The following is an 18,077-nucleotide window of genomic DNA, read 5'->3' on the forward strand; positions in this document are numbered from 1 at the left end:
ACTTATTCCCTGCTTGTAAGTGGGTTAGTTTGTTTTTAGCATTGCATGCGCTTGTAGCTATCGCTGTGTAAACTCAACACTGAAGACGTATGATGCTGCATGCTCATTCTGTATGAAAATAAACACCACGTCATGCGGGCACGCTGGAATGGGTAAGATAAATTCTTCTTTGCCTCTTTTCACAAAATTAAAACTCGAGAATAAAACTTTATCTCGCGCTGTTCCACGTCACTATAACGCGCACACTGTGATAGAGCCGGCGAGACCTACGTACAATAACAACACTAATGTACGCCGCTAAGCGTCCGGAGAGCTTAGGAGCCACTTATTAGAGTGAGAAGCCGCTTGAATGAAGTCTAAGGGAATACTGTCGGGGCATTACTTGGCATAGAGCTCCGCTGGGAGGGTGTGCATGGGGGAGCCGCCACGAAAGTCTCGTTTCGCGTTAACTATTTGATGGCGTACAATACTGAGACGCTTAAAAGCGCAATAAGGATGCCGTAGCAATACGTTATAGAGCATTCTTTCACGTAGTATTAAAGATTTAACAACAGATTTAACACGAAGGCAACGAAGAGGAAAAGAAAGCAGTGGTGCATCCGGGAGTTTCCGCTGTATAAGTCCTCTTGCAAGCGGCCTTATTAGAAGGCATATGGCTTCACTGATGATCACGCCAAGGATGACCAGGTCGCTTGGCTTGTTCAGAATTGAATAACGCAAGCAGCCAAGAGCCGCAATAATGTGATGCTTCGTTTGGCCAATGCACATACGCAAAAGCTTTTCCGACGAAGTCTGTAAATTGCTTGCAAGCGTACGGGAAGTCAAGATGCTCATTTGTGAGACACAGCTCTAGTTCTACGCAGTGATGTTGCTTTAACTGTTGATGTAGTTATGTTCCTCGGGAACATCCTCCTTTTATTCTATACCGTAAAGAGAGTGCGCTGCTTTATATTAAAATTGCGGCGCATCTACGCACTGTGGGAATCAAAGGGATCCGAAGCAATCAGCGAGGAGCTGCATTTACTACTTCGTTTGGCTTTCAGCCAACGGTTATGAGGTAGATTGGCGTCTTTGTAAACTGAATAGTTGTGCGCATGACTTCTGCTTCTCAGGCACACAGAATACACCGTGACGCCTAAAGGGTATGATGTGAGGGGGACTGTCAGTAATAAGGTCCTCCCCACCTCCCACTGGAAATAGTCCAAAGTGGCGGAACCCAGGATTATTACCTCTTCACTCTTGCCCAAAACGTTCATATTCCTTGTTACCTGCTAAGTTCTTCCTAAATGTAGTGTGGGGGTGGAATGAACCATGCTCTTAATTTCACGCTCCATATTTTCATCACAACGATGATCTATGTATATTGTGGGGCTTCCTCAAATGTCGCTGAGCCACTGCCCGCTTTTCTCTCGCCATTGGCAAAGCTATGCCCGTTGTATAAAGGATTCTTGATGACGTTTGGCAACTTACCGATAATGACAATAATTTTCGCCAGTAGGTCAGCGTAAATTGCTTAAACAAACGATCATTAACATCCACCGGAATGCTTCTTTCGGTTTCACTGCTAGTAGGAAAACATAATTTATAAAAAAAAGCTCACACGACGCCAATCAATACACGGGAAATCTGAAGGCGTGTTCTCCAGGACGCCAGTGCTGCGAGAATCAAAATGTGCAGGTTCACACTGTGCACGTACGCAAACATAATGATTAGGTACCGTTTTATTTTGTTTCGTTTTTACGTAGAGGCGCTTCTATGCCACCACAACTCATTACTCGTTATGTACACTGGAAACTAACGTAATCACTCTAACCAAAACATGTCAGGTGACGGGGTTATAATTTATCTAGCAGTACGAACACCCATTATTCTAATCACTCTGTGTTAGGTCTAATATGGCTGCGTAAAGCAGAGGCTGCTGCTGTTGGTTCAGAGGCGCCGTGGTTTCCCAGATTGCAGCTGTACTCCATACATAGAAGATTTGGCCACGAAAAAATGCACAATCACTACTAATCTAGCAGAGAGAGAGGAAGCGCTGAAACTTTGTTCTTCCGCATCTTGACGGGCCGTAATTTAGTTTCCGCCTGACACCTCCTACGCATCGCTATCATGAGGCTCCCAAACTTCGTGCAGCAGAGTTCATGACAGTTGTTATCTCAGCACAAGCGGTCTCTGGTCCACGATCAAGCTAGGTATTATTCGATGGTGTTTTTTTTTGTAATTCGCGAAATTTTGCATAAAACTGAGAGTTTGTGCTGCGCGCTTGTTGCTGCTGCGGCAGCTAAAGACATCGGTGGCGAATAGCTTAAGCAGTACTTTTTTTCTTATCCCACTTGCCCTCGTGGTGTCACACGTAAAATTAGAAATCTGGCTCAATATTATTTTCCCTATAAACGTGAGTGTGCTCAATCGCGCACTTCACTGTATACTTAAAGGTAAACGGGCTGCATAGAGGTGTCATTATTTTACTGTACCCGGGCAACGCCACCAGCGTTACTATTTCAGCTAATTCAAAGAAAACTGAGGTCGAAACAAATCGGATGCGACAAGTAAGTGCGTCATGGACTGATTTGAGATCAGAAAAAACGGTCCATTTTGTACCATACGCTATTTCGGCAAAACATTTCACAGCCTTGAGAGTGAATATCAGAACCGCTGCTATATGAATATGTCACAACCTCGTGTGAAAACCTGTAACCATTACGTATGTTGACACATAGAAATGTAAATAGAGTAAAGAAAGATATTTCCTGATGATCAGTCTCTGAAAAGAAGACCAAGATCTTCATATAACTTGCACATAGCTTTACCAGCCTCTGATTAAGCTTTGTGAAGTTGTACTGTTTATGTGTAACGTATAAAATATAAATTTTTAAAACCGTTTCCTTCAAAAAGTGAATTCATTCTTTAAGAAAGGCACCGTCCGTTTCATGGCCTATCCCCCTAAGTGGGTTGCGCCAAATGTCTGAGGAACAACAACAGCAACAAGTAGCAGTGCGAAAACGTTGGTGTAGGTGAAGCGTCAACGGTTATTCTTTCGAGGACAACAAACTCTAAGTGCAACGGAAGTAAAAATGAGCCGTCAAGAATAACGACTGGCCATGATCGGACACGGAGAGTACTATTGCTTGGGCAGTACATTCTCACCCTCTCTCACTGATTTATGTGACAAGACTACTAGTTAAACTACTAGTTTACCAGTTAAACAATACAAATGAAGTCATGATTTTAGACTTCTATAGGTTATAGTTAAGCGACGTTCATTTCGTTGAACATTCGTTGCAGTAAATAAGAAACGCGTAACTGCCTTCGGTATGCTACCAGAAAACGCGTAGAGATGCTAGGCTTGAGGACGCGTTTTATTTCTGGCCACCGCTGTCGCATTTGGATATCAGTGAAACGCAAAACACCAGTGTACTTATATTTAAGTGCACGCTACCGAACCCGGCTAATAAAATGTCCACTTCAGGTGTAAATTATGGCGGACTGTCCGGAAATGTGTCCAATTCACACAACATAAATTGAAGAAACTAGATATTGTAGTCGACAAAAGAAAAAGAGGTGATGCGTTGTTTTCTGTGAGTTTCAATAATAAATCGTAATTAGGTTGTATTCTCCTGTCAGTCATGCGCCAGTCTTGCGTAAAAATAAATCAAATCTTAAGATCAAAATGACTGTGAAATCTGTTTCGATTGTATTTATTTGTAGCGAAAAAAAAAAAAAACGCCAGGCCTGCGAGGAAATCGCAGCGCAGTCACAGCGAAAGCTGGAAGAGCGGCATTTCTAGAACCTGTTATAAACTTTCTTGTGGCTACTAGTACAAGTACACTAGCAACGTACCCACTACTCCACAAATCATAATTTTTGTGAAGTTGGGAAGCACCCACCACGACATTATTCATCATTCTGCGGAGAAGCGGGGTACCATCTGTAAGGCATTATGTACACTTTGTTGATTCGAGGTTTGATGACGATGAAGAATTATGGCTGAGCCCTTTGAAATGGGTTCGAAGCTTTAAACGACCTACTAGTTACGTAATTCGCATTGTGTGACGCCCAGTCGTTATTTAACTCTCCCACGACGCTGTATAACCAACGTTAACGTGAGAAAGAGAGACAGAGGGAATTAACTTTATTGCGACCCTGAGGAAATGGTTAATGAGCCTTATGGGCTTCCTTGGCAACCAATAGAAGTGTCCATGCGAGGAACCCACTACAATAAAAATCATCACATTTTTTTAGAAGTAGGCAAGCAGCCACTACACAATTTTTGTCATTCTGCGGAGACCCGTGGTAGCCGCTAAACAACTGTAAGGCATTATGTGCACTTTGTTGATGACGATGAAGAATTATGGCAGATCCCTTTGTAATGGGTTGGAAGCATTCAACAACCCCCTAGTTGCGCAATTCGCATTGTGTGACGCCTGGTTACAGAATTCGCCCTGTGCGACGCTTGGTGCTTATTTTACTCTTCTACCACGCTGCATTACATATGTTAATATGGTTACTTCCCGACATGACGCCTGTGTAAGGACTTTTTACAAAGGTATTTCAAGCACCGGCATGGCTCTAAGGTAGAATACTGGGCTCCCACGCAGATGGCCAGGTTCGAACCTCGGTCCATCCCGCATATGTTTTCTTATTTATTTTTTTTTCACGCGATAGTGGTTACGGGCACCGGCGGCGGCGGCGGACAACTACGGCGCCAAAAACGGCCCTTGTTGTGATGTCATAACAGCTTTAGCTGCTAAACATATACTTCTGACGCTGCTGCTCGAACGCGGCACCTCGAACGGCCCATTGAACATTGTAATGTCTTCACGAAAATGATCGGCTGAAGTTATGCGCAGTACATTGAGGTTAGAGGAAGACACTATGGGATTTTCAGTTCATCCTATACGCAATGTATCTTGCTCTTGCTCGGCCATTAGTCCAGATAGCTTGGAAAATCAAGTTGCATCCGCATATGTGGACACTGCATTTCAAAGGGATATACAAAGTCACAGTTTCGCTGCAAGGGTTATACAATAAATTCGATAACAACAAATTGGAATGTTATAAGAAATAAATATAGCATCTAATTACCTTGCCATGCGATCTCGCGTAACTCAAACCAAACGCTGGCGTAAGGAAACACAGTCAGGGCAGCAAGCGATGTGATCTTCATGCTTTTTATCGCTTCACAACACAACACGTGCAAAGGGAATCGCCGTCGGCTGATCGCCTGCTAATGTAGGGCGCTCAACACCACGAGCGACAACACCGTGCTGGTCAAAATACTCTTTTTCTGCCGGTTCCTCGCAGCCCTTCTCCAGCACCTCGTCGTGCGCCTTTCGGATGATGGAGACGGTCGTATCAATGCATCTCTGCTTGAGCCGTGTTAGTCGGCGTCGCTCTCGCACTTTCACTTGCACGTAGAAGATACAACGCGTGGGGCAATGTCATCGATTTGGACTTTATATGGAATATGACGGTGACGCCGACGACAAAACTGAGTCTGGATTGTCCGTATAATTGTATTCTCAATAACACGGTGCGCCGCACTATGACGGGCATCTTAGCGATATTGTGGTTACGACGCTTAACACCCAGAAATTTGGTTTAAGAAGGAATATGCGATCGCTTGACAAATCCATCGAGCTGGAGCTTCAACATCAGCGCTTAGCAATTATCGCATCTCGTGCTCGACGTACATCCGAATAATGCGCGGAGAGTTCGTTTTACATGTTTTTGAGGATGTCATGACGCGGCGTATATAGCGAGGCAGCGACCTCACACAGGCGCCTTCGTCACCTCTTACTCTACTGTCTTGGCTCGCTCCCCCAAGGGGCTCAAGTGCCAGTTCTCCGCCTCTTGACGGGCTTGTTTTTCTCTTCTGCATAAAGGTCAGACCACTCTCCGCCTTCAAAATGTGAAAAGTGTATTTATTGCCCCTGCAAAGCTTAAAGTCTAGCACGTACAAGGAGAGTCGTTTGTCCAGTGGTGTTGTCAGAAAACAATAAAAGCTTAAATAAATGCTTAATTTTAATGGTTAAAATACAGCATTCTTGAGCAGCCTGAGATACTTTCTTCAGGAATATTCAGGCTTACGATGCTTTTAATTCGTGAATAATACTGATCGCACAATTCCACGACGATGCACTTGATTTTCCACGTGGGATCCCTTCACGCTTTCTAACGTCATGTATTCATGCACAAATCACTGCTACTTTTGGTGGTCAAAGCCTAAACACAGCGTCATCAAACTGCGTTTTCTGTTCGAACGTCTTATACAAGAGGTGCGCTGGCACATCGAGTCTGGGTTACAACAGCTCCACTGACAAACGTCGAAAAACTTGTCACTGTCCTTCTAAGACACTGTACGGACAAGCGTATTTGTTCTGGTGCATTCCAATATTTAATACCAAGGGCAACTCATGCCCAGCCTCCTAAAAACCGTATACCTAAGCAGACAAAAGAGCGTGCTCTTAACTCATCCGCGGGAGCTAGGTCGACCTTCTCCTCTAAAGATCTCGGCACTCATATGTTCCACAGCATCAGCTCCAACAAAGGGTGGGCGTGGAAGCTTTCTTTTTAAATGCGAAGCATTTCTTAGCGAACTTCTGCGACTTTGAGCGTATCTATCTATCTATCTATCTATCTATCTATCTATCTATCTATCTATCTATCTATCTATCTATCTATCTATCTATCTATCTATCTATCTATCTATCTATCTATCTATCTATCTATCTATCCATCTATCTATCTATCTATCTATCTATCTATCTATCTATCTATCTATCTATCTATCTATCTATCTATCTATCTATCTATCTATCTATCTAGCCGCCTACGACTTTGTGCTCTCCTGGCCGTTTCGTTAATCGGATGTATACCAAAATTGGTGTGTCATAACATGGCCTTATTACGAACATAAATGACAGGTCATATCATGAAAATCATGACACGCATGTCATGAACAGCATGATTTATATTCCACGGCCTTTGGGCTCTTGCGGCCGTTCCGTTAATTTCATATATACCAAAATTGGCCCGGCATAGCAAGAGTTCATGACGAACATAATGACAGGTCCTAACATGCAAATCATGACGCGCATGTCACGTGCAGCATGATTTACATGACATGGTCTCGGGGCGCTCGCGGCCGTTTAAATGAAGGGATGCATACGAAAACTGGTATGACGAGACATTTCTGTATGACGAACATAACTGTCACGTGGTAACATAAAAATCATAATATGCATGTCATGTATGACATGATTTACATGCCACGCTCATGGCGCACTCGCGGCCGTTTCGCTAGATTGATATACACCAAAATTGGTACTGTGCGATGTGACTTTATGAAGAACATGAATAACAGGTGGTAGCATGAAAACCATGACATCCATGACATGTATGTCATGATTTACATGCCACGCTCATGGTCCATTCGCGTCCGTTTCGCTTGCGTGATATACACCAAAATTGGTGTTACGCGACACGACTGTATGACGAACGTAAGTGAGACGTGGTAGCATGAAAATCATGATATGCAAGTCATGTACGACCTGATTTACATGCCAAGCTCATGATGCGCTAGCGGCAGTTTCAGTAGATTGATATACAGCAGAATTGGTATTGCGCGATGTGACTGTATGAACATGAATGACAGTTGGTAAGACGAAAACCATGACATGCATGCCATGTACGTCATGATTTAATTGCCACGCTCATGATGCATTCGCGGCCGCTTCGCTAGCTCGATGTACAGAAAAATTGGTATTGCGTAAAGCGACCGTATGACGAAGGTAAATGGGACGTGGTAACATAAAAATCATGACATGCATGACATGCACGACATGATTTACATGTCATGCTCATGACGCACTCGTGCCGTTTCGCTTGCTTGACATACACCAAGATTGGTATTGCGCGACGCGACTGCATGACGAGCGTAAATGAGAGTTGGTAACATGGAAATCATGACATGCAGGTTATGTGTCATGATTTACATGCCGCGCTCATTGTGCATTCCCGGCCGTTTCGCTAGCTTGGTATACACCAAAATTGGTATTGCGCGACGCCACTGTATGACGAACAAACAAGGCGATGTATGCAGCTCTTTGCTGGCTGCTTCGCATTACATCGATTCCCACAGTGCGTGGGATCTGCCGAATTTTTTTCTTCCGAGCTCGCGCGCGCCTTTGTGGCGTTTTACGGTCCCGTGCAACTGCTCCCGTGCATTTGTGAAGCACGCATAGAAAGAGACAGAGAAAAAGAGAAATCTCCTCGCGACACCTTGCGTCTTACTGCAGCTGCATCGTTATTGCGCATGTTGTGCTCCCCAAATCGCTCCTTCCGCAGTAAATCTTACTGTGTTTCTTATCTATAGCGTAGTTTCGGCGCTTGTCAAGAGGTAGCGGAGTACTCTCGTACATTTTCCATTTCCTCACGCATGTCTTCTGTTCTTTTGTGGCCTGTTTTTAATAGTAGATCGTAGATTACCGCCTAAGGTGCCGCAGTGTAGCAGCCCGCCGTTTCTGCGCGTCGTTGTTGTAGCGAACGCGAGTGCATATGGACGCGACCGTCACATGTAATAGAGATGCATGGCTGATGCAGAGCGGGGGTTATGGCACGTGAAGCGAACTGAACGAGACACGGCTCGTGGATGCACTTACGCGACAGTGGGAATGTGTCTGGGAAGAAAGGCAGCAACACCTACGCATGCGTTTTCTGGAAAATAAAATGGTTTCGTTGAGCACTACTTAGTTTTTCCGTTGCTGCTCTTACAGGATTCGCGTCTTTATAGTATGGGGAGTGCCATTTTGTACGAAAGGTATTACACTACGAGCTAAAAAGTATTAAACGCTGCACGCACTACCGGCTCTATTCGTTTACAACTTAACACAACCCTTTTTAAATGCGAAGCATTTCTTAGCGAACTTCTGCGACTTTGACCGTATCTATCTATCTATCTATCTATCTATCTATCTATCTATCTATCTATCTATCTATCTATCTATCTATCTATCTATCTATCTATCTATCTATCTATCTATCTATCTATCTATCTATCTATCTATCTATCTATCTATCTATCTAGCCGCCTACGACTTCGTGCTCTCCTGGTCGCTTGGTTAATCGAATGTGCACCAAAATTGGTATGGCGTAACATGAGTGTATGACGAACATAAATGACAAGTCACAACATGAAAATCGTGACACGAATGTCATGTACAGCATGATTTACATGCAACGCTCATGGTGCGCTGGCGGCCGTTTCGCTAGCTTGATATACACCAAAATTGGTATCTTGTGACGTGACTGTGTGGCGAACATAAATAACACGAGTTAACATGAAAATCATGACACGCATGTCATGTACAGAATGACTTACGTGCCACGCTCATGGTGCGCTGGCGGCCGTTTCGCTAGCTTTATATACACCAAAATTGGCATCTTGCGATGTGACCGTGTGACGAACATAAATAACACGAGTTATCATGAAAATCATGACACGCATGTCATGTACAGCATGACTTACGTGCCACGCTCATGGGGCGCTGGCGGCCGTTTCGCTAGATTGATATGCACCGAAATTGGTATCTTGCGACGTGACCGTGTGACGAACAAAAATAACACGAGTTATCATGAAAATCATGACACGCATGTCATGTACAGCATGACTTACGTGCCACGCTCATGGGGTGCTGGCGGCTGTTTCGCCACATTGATATACACCAGTATTGGTCTCTTCCGACGTGACCGTGTGACGAACATAAATAACACGAGTTATCATGAAAATCATGACACGCATGTCATGTACAGCATGACTTACGTGCCACGCTCATGGGGCGCTGGCGGCCGTTTCGCTAGATTGATATGCACCGAAATTGGTATCTTGCGACGTGACCGTGTGACGAACATAAATAACACGAGTTATCATGAAAATCATGACACGCATGTCATGATGTCATGACACGCATGTCATGACTTACGTGCCACGCTCATGGTGCGCTGGCGGCCGTTTCGCTAGCTTGATATACACCAATATTGGTCTCTTCCGACGTGACCGTGTGACGAACATAAATAACAGGAGTTATCATGAAAATCATGACACACATGTCATGTACAGCATGACTTACGTGCCACGCTCATGGGGCGCTGGCGGCCGTTTCGCTAGATTGATATACACCAAAATGGATTTCTTCCGACGTGACCGTGTGACGAACATAAATAACACGAGTTATCATGAAAATCATGACACGCATGTCATGTACAGCATGACTTACGTGCCACGCTCATGGGGCGCTGGCGGCCGTTTCGCTAGATTGATATACACCAAAATTGGTATCCTGCGACGTGACCGTGTGACGAACATAAATAACACGAGTTATCATGAAAAACATGACACGCATGTCATGTACAGCATGACTTACGTGCCACGCTCAGGGCGCGCTGGTGGCAGTTTCGCTAGCTTGATCTACCCCGGAATTGGTCTTGCGCGACGTGACTGTGTGACAAACATAAAAACATGAGTTAACATGAAAATCATGACACTCGTGTCATGTACAGCATGACTTACGTACCACGCTCATGGTGCGCTGGCGGCCGCTCCGCTAGCTAGCTTGATATACACCAAAATTGGTATCTTGCGACGTGACCGTGTGACGAACATAAATAAGACGAGTTATCATGAAAATCATGACAAGCATGTCATGTACAGCATGACTTACGTGCCACGCTCATGGTGCGCTGGCGGCCGTTTCGCTAGCTTGATATACACCAAAATTGGTATCTTGCGACGCGACTGTGTGACGAACATAAATAACACGAGTTAACATGAAAGTCATGACACACATGTCATGTACAGCATGACTTACGTGCCACGCTCATGGTGCCCTGGCGGCCGTTTCTCTAGGTTGATCGACCCCCAAGTTGGTATTGCGCGACGTTACTGCGTGACGAACATAAATAATAGGAGTTAACATGAAAACCATGACACGCTTTTCCCTCAATGACATACAAGACGATGTATGCAGGTATTTGCTGGCTGCTTCGCATTACATCGATTCCCACAATGCGTGGGATCTGCCGGTTTTTATGTTGGCATTGCATCTATTATTTATGCAGCTTACATCACTGATTAGAATAACAGCATGTGTGTAGTGAATGGGTTTTCCACTGCTCAGAACACCCACAATGGTCTGCTGTAGAGAACGTGTTCATATTGCAAATCAATTCTCCGGCGTCCCGCAAGGTGGCGAAAGAGATAAGAAGGAGGAATTGACAACCACTTGTTCGTAGCACGAAGCCACAATGATATACATAAGTATTCCTCACAAAGAAAACTTCTTAGTTGCCGAAACATTTGTCCTGAAATTCCGGGGATCGATCCCGGGACCAACGCTTTTCTGGTGCGGCCACTCTACCAATTGAGCTAACCAGGAATTTGATTTCCTTGTGTCTTCGTGCTACAAAACGGTGGTTGTCAATTTACCTTTTGTCCCTCTTTGGAGGAATCTTGAATATTCATGGCCAATATTTGTAATGACAACCTTCAACTTTCATAACTTCCGTCACAATGAATATGCATTTTCTTCTATAAGACGTTTACAACTTTCGCGGTGCAGTCAGTGTGGCACTCAATAACTTGCTATAAACAAATCCAACTAAACAAAATATGACACAAAATGTGCACAGCACTTCTGGTCACTTTATTTCACTTGATGGTAAGTGGTTACGTTTCCTTACCGCGCAACACTTCTGGTCAATGTATTTCACTCGATGGTAAGTGGTTACGTTTCCCTCAACTGTTGCTGCCTCTCATTCAGCCATGCAACAAATGTTGCGTGAACTACAAAATGCGTGATTTAATGCAAGGTACAATATTCGCCGCTTTGAATACTAGAGGGTATTTGACATCAATTAGGGAGAGAGAGAGATAATAAAACGAGAGAAAGGCAGGGAGGTTAACCAGAATTGTAGAACCTCCAATTAGGCTTATGCAGATAATATACGGACTAATAGGTGCCTTGCATACCACTGCGAAGCGAACGCAACTGCGCAGTTTCTTATATAATATTTCTCCCAAAATAACTACACATCGTCTGTAATGATAACCGGGTGACTTGAGAATGCGCACCAGAAAGAAGACCTTAAATATTACTTCATGAAGCATCGCTTCTCCTAACCCACACTTCCGTTCCCCGCCCCTTTACTATACTATATTATACATGCCTATGATCTGCTAGGAGCTACGAAGGAAAATGTCCGGGTCACGGCATCTGCGAGGCTGCGGTCGGCCGAAGCTGCGGAAGAGATGGCCATAGCCCTCGCGGTACTCCATGGAGGTGCGGAAGACACGTTGATTATCCGCGATTCAAAATCAGCGATTCGCAACTACACCAAAGGCTGGGTGTCTGAGGAGGTGGCTTGCATGCTAAACGCCAGGGCTGGGGACTTCAGGTCAGGCACGATTACAGACAAAGCCCTCAAGTGGTTCCCCGCACACATGGGGGACATTGCAACTATTTACACCAGCAGCCGTAAAAGCAACAGCAGCAATGCCAACGGCCAAAGACCCACCGGCACCCTGCCCAACCATAATGAGCGCGCCCACCTCGTCGCGAGGCAACTTACCCGCCGCGACGCGGTCACCCAGGGAGCAGGCGCCGCCATTGTGTTGAGGGACTCCAGTGGAGGTACGGCGGTGGAGGCCACCGGCTCCGGCGCCGCCGCTATTGACACCACCACCACCTCCGTTGTTGCGGCAACCGAAGGCGTGGCGCAAGGAGCAAGGGACCAGGTGTACGCTGACTGCTATGCCGAAGAGTTCCCGGCCACGTACCACGAGGTGCTTGGGCACTATAGGAAAGACCGTAAGATATATCCGGAACCCCACGTGCGTCTGGACAGTTCGCAGGCGGTTGACCTGAGGCGGCTGCAGACGGGTACTTTCACGAACCCGTACCACCTGCACCTCCTGTGGCCCGCGCTGCACCCGTCGCCTGGCTGCCCGTGGTGCGAGCACAGACGGGCCGATATGGCCTATGTACTTTGGGAATGCAACAAAAATGAAGATACACTACGAGGAAAGATGAGGACACCTGAAAAACCCTCTGAAGCGGGGCGCCTTGCTGAGCGATGGCGAACCGCCCTTCACAGCGAGGCCCCCGAAGACCAGGAGTGGGCCGTCCAGCGGGCCAGGGCCGTCGCCGAGGACCTCGAAAGATGTTCCTCGACTGGTGGATCCCTGGTAGCCTAGCCCCGGGCACAATATCAATCGTTGGGCAAATAAAGTTTATTCAACTCAACTCCTGGCACATACCGACTGCCTGTGGCGCATACCCGCGGGGATATGTGCGGACTACTCCGTGGTTTTGCCATGTTTATATAGATCCGCTGTTATCAGCGCCCTGTTAATTCAGCAGACGTAGTAACGGTTCTGCGTTGTACCTAACCGACGCTAAATCAGTGTGGAAACCATCAAAATCGCTGCATCCGCTTCGTGACCATTTTGAAGCAGTGGTTTTAAAACTCCTCGCAAGTGGACCGGCTCCCAGTAGTATTTGCAAGAAACAGTTGCCTTGCGTGCTCCGTTTTCCTAATGTAAGTCAGATGAGTGAGAGACTGCACCAACGAAAAATGTGATTTTACCTCCATTTTCATTCATTTAAATTACCATCACAGCTAGTACACTACAGTTAAAAAATGTGTAACGTCCTCGATGCTTTCCGTGAGCTTATTATCTATTCGATTCATTTATAGGAGTCCAGGTGTAACACATAGCTCTACTATTGCTTTCAACACTGCGCTCATGAGGTGCAGTTGACATTTTTTTAAAAAGAACTAGCCGCAATAAAGACATGCGCAGCTCAGTAACAGCGAAAGCTGGAAGAGCGGCATTTCTAGAGCCCGTTATAAATTCGCTTGTGGCTACTAATACAACTGCACTAGCAACGCACCCACTACGCCACAAATTATAATTTTATTGAAGTTGGGAAGCAACCACCACGACATTACTCGTCATTCTGCTGAGAAGCGAGGTACCATCTGTAAGGCATTATGTGCATTTTGTGATGCGACGGCTGATGACGATGAGGAATTATGACTGAGCCTTTTGTAATGGGTTGGAAGCTTTAATAAAGGACCCACCAGTTACGTAATTCGCATTGTGTGACGCCTGGTTACAGAATTCGCGTTGTGCGACAGTTGGTTGTTATTTTACTCTTCTACCACGCTATATTACATATGTTAGTGTGGTTCCTTCCCAACATGACGCCTGTATAGGGTCTTTTTGCAAGGCAGTTTCAAGCGCTGGCGTGGCTCTAAGGTAGAAAGCTGGGCTCCCACGCAGAGGGGCCAGGTTCGAGCCACGTTCCATCCAGTAATTTTTTTCTTATTTCGTTTTTTTTTATTTCAAACGATAGTGGTTACGGACAACGGCGGCGGCGGCGGACAACCATGGCGCCAAAAAGGGTCCTTGTTGTGATCTCATAACAGCTTTCACTGTAAAAAATTTGGCATGATGTGATGCTGTGACCATCATCATACAGGTGCTGTAAATCAGAATTGAGAAAAAGGTCACCAACAACTTACGCTAGGAGACATGTCGATATCCTCGTTTAGTTCTTTTGTCCACTTACAAAGCTGGACGCGTACGGAGTAGTCAGTGAATTTGATCGGAAGACATGTTAGTAAGACAATGCTTTATACACCTGCTGGAATGTTTGCAAGCGCCACAAGTCATTTACTATGCCAATATATTGGAATATTGTCTGCGCTGCTTCCTTACATAAGCGAAGGTCGTAGCATAATCTCTAATTGTATGAAATTGCGTGCGGAAATTTAGGAGTGAGTTCCAAGCAGGAAGTTCAGTTTTGCCTGTTACACGACCCACGCAATCGATGCCATACATATGTGGACAACTGGTATATTGCGATGTGTCTTAGCGAAATCTCATTATATTTGTGTGTACAACTCTCGGGAGTCTTTAAACACTATATAGTCGTAAAAACGCAAGCACTCACGACATAGATAATTGACGCCTAACAAAGCGCACTTTCATTTTCTTCCTAACAGGAAAATGCTTTCGTTGTGCGCAGAACTTTTGAGAAAAGAAGTCAGATAGGACAGAGCGCACACTTATAACCAGTTCATTGCTCAGATGGCGCAAATATTCTGCGCACAAAGAAAGTATTTTCCTTTTAGAATGCAATGCCAACCAGTCCAAGTAGCCACGCTGTTCGTTTTCTTGTGCCTGGCTGTTGTCTGCTGTGCGGCTTTCCCCTACAAAAAACCCATAAATCTATACCACGAAGCCCCGGTTGTCCACTCTTCCGATTCGGGTAAGTAAAATTAAACGTGGTTTAACATAGTACTCCTATCTCATTACCTAATTTGTAGGCACCTGCCTGAGAAGCATTTCACTTTCCCTGGAGGCCTAGCGCTATTACTGAAGCTTTCCACCTTTTATTTGTCGCAAGCCTTCTATTTAACTGCCATTTCTCCTCTTAATATCGGTAATATTGCCACCTGCACTACTTTTTATGTAATAGCGACATTCTTTTGTGTCTCAAAATTACGCGCCTGATTTCATGCAGCGAAGCTGCTGTGTGAAATGTTGAATTAACAATATGTCTTCAAAAACGTTCGTTCACCTTCTCAACGTCGCTCCATTGGTTTCGTGCATCGTATAGTTAAGCGCGGGCATTACTTCTGAGAAAGTTACAATGAAGTTTACGTCGCAGAATTGTTCTGACGATTCTTACGAACATTTATGGAAACCACGACCCAGCCGCGAGCATCTCTAACCCAGTGCTGCCAAACAAACCCGTCAACATGGACCGACTAAAGAGAGATGCCAGCAGGGTCGAGCTTTTCCTAACAAAGTACGATATAGAAGGCTGACTTTTGTATTATCGAAAATAGACATTTACCCAGCCAGTAATAACTGCACCACATCTAGAAATAGGAACTTTGTTTCTGAAACATAAGGAGACGTTCAGTGCTGCAGTAACACAAAGAAAAGGATGGTATGCGCTATAAGCGTGTCGTGAAACTGATCGTAAATACTGACGATCTAACTTTTCTTTCCAGGGACGGAATATTTCCATTCTATACGTGCTAGATAGATGAGTCCTAACATTTGCACTTGATCAGACAACATTTGGGCGACGTGTATACATAAACGAAAGATGCAGTGCAAGAAGCAGAGAACACAATATCGGATAACTCTCGTATCTTTATGAACGCCCCATGCTGTATGTGTTGTGCAGCAGAGATACCTTTTACGACCGTTCAGATATAAAGAGAACCACGAGCACACACGGCGTTATCTGGAAGTGGCTAGCCTTGAAACTGGCCGCAAAGCCCATTCTTGCCTGACCACAGAAAACGCATATAAGGCGCCTGTTATGATGCTCGTAAACGTTGCCCTTGCATGCTTTATACCAGCCTACCCATCAATTTGTTCATTTCGTTTATCACACTGCGTACACTAGATGAATATATCTATACATTCTGCCGAAGCCTTGCAAGGTCATCTTCCCCTGTTACACTGTAGCTCTACGCAAAAGCAAAGGTGGTCATCCTTTATTCAAGTTGATCAGGAGCCTTTTCGTCTCAGCAGTAATTAAATTAACAGCGGTATAAAATATCTACATAAAAGATGTATAATAAGGCTATATGAAAGCTGTTGCTGTCATGTGCTGTGCTTGTGGAGACCTATACTCGTTTGTTAGAAAACTTCCGGGCAAGAACTACCACAATCATATCACAAGCTGGCACTCCAAGTGCTTAATGCTGGTGTTATGGACTGAATTCACGAAACATTTCCTTCGTAAGTGCACTTTGACGTTGGCTGGCTGCACTCGCTAATCCAGCACAAGAACTGCCAATATTTTTTTTCTTGACGCTTTTGCAGAGTAAGCTTCTTAGCGAATAGTGGCGTCGTTCTATGTGCAGTAGGGTTGTGACGAATAAAGCAGCGCATGTTGTTCAATAAATGCTCAGTGAGAGCTCGATAAGAGCTATTTACACTTAATAGGGCCCTTTTCTATAAATGAATGAACGAACTAATAAAAAAATGAATCAGTCATCCAATCAATCAATCAATGAATCAATCAATTGATATTTAGTTTTTCTATAAGATGTATGGTACCGACGGGAAAAGTACAGGAACGTGCTTCTTGACACCGTTACAGCCCCTTTCTGATTTCAACATCAAATGAACTGCCATGCACTTCTAAACGCGAAGTATGCAGGAAGCAACGAAACATACCAAGCGAATTCATGCACGCATAAAAAAGGAAGAGAAACATTAGGCAAATATCTGAAGCTATAAAGACACGATGGGACCGCATAAATGAACAGTACATCGCCGACAAAGTAACACTTCATGACATTGCGGGGCGCGAGTACACGAATTTCAAGATGACCTCACCCTCAACATTCTTTTATCGCTTTACTAAAGTTTCTGGGTAACGTCGTTTTCTCTTTTATCAGTGTACTATTTAAACAAAACGCCTTTTTTCTTTAGCCATACATATGAAGATTGGAACAACTTAATGTACTTGTGACGCGGAAATCTTTTGAAACCAATAAAAATGGTATTATTCGGATATAACTACAGCTCACCGAACGAATGAAACAAAAATCTTGACTGTAACAGAAGACAACGTCACTTCCCTCGAATAGGACTCATCCCTGGATGCTGTAGCATAAGGAGATGAAGCGAAGTTGGCAGATTGCATTCGCAGCGTCGCTCGGGGCAAACTGCGATTCTAACTCGTTTAGTGTCTACGACGAAAGGGCCTTCCGGCAAATTCGTGCAACTCATGTTCATATACTTCGTTTGAAGCAACTCAGACGCAAGGTCGCGTTATGCGGGGAAGCTGGCACGCACCAGCGCCTGAAGAATAGTAAGTGCGTTCCTTGGTACCTTCTGATTGCAGCAACGCTACAAGAATGTGACGCCATGAATAAATCTGCATTTCGTAAGGCAAACTCTTTCGCGCCCTAGTAACTAAAAATGGTTACGCTGCGGAGTCAATGAGAAATAGCAAATATTCGAACTAAATTAATGCTGC

Source organism: Rhipicephalus sanguineus, chromosome 6 (genome assembly GCF_013339695.2).
Source record: "Rhipicephalus sanguineus isolate Rsan-2018 chromosome 6, BIME_Rsan_1.4, whole genome shotgun sequence".
NCBI classification, from domain to species: domain Eukaryota; kingdom Metazoa; phylum Arthropoda; class Arachnida; order Ixodida; family Ixodidae; genus Rhipicephalus; species Rhipicephalus sanguineus.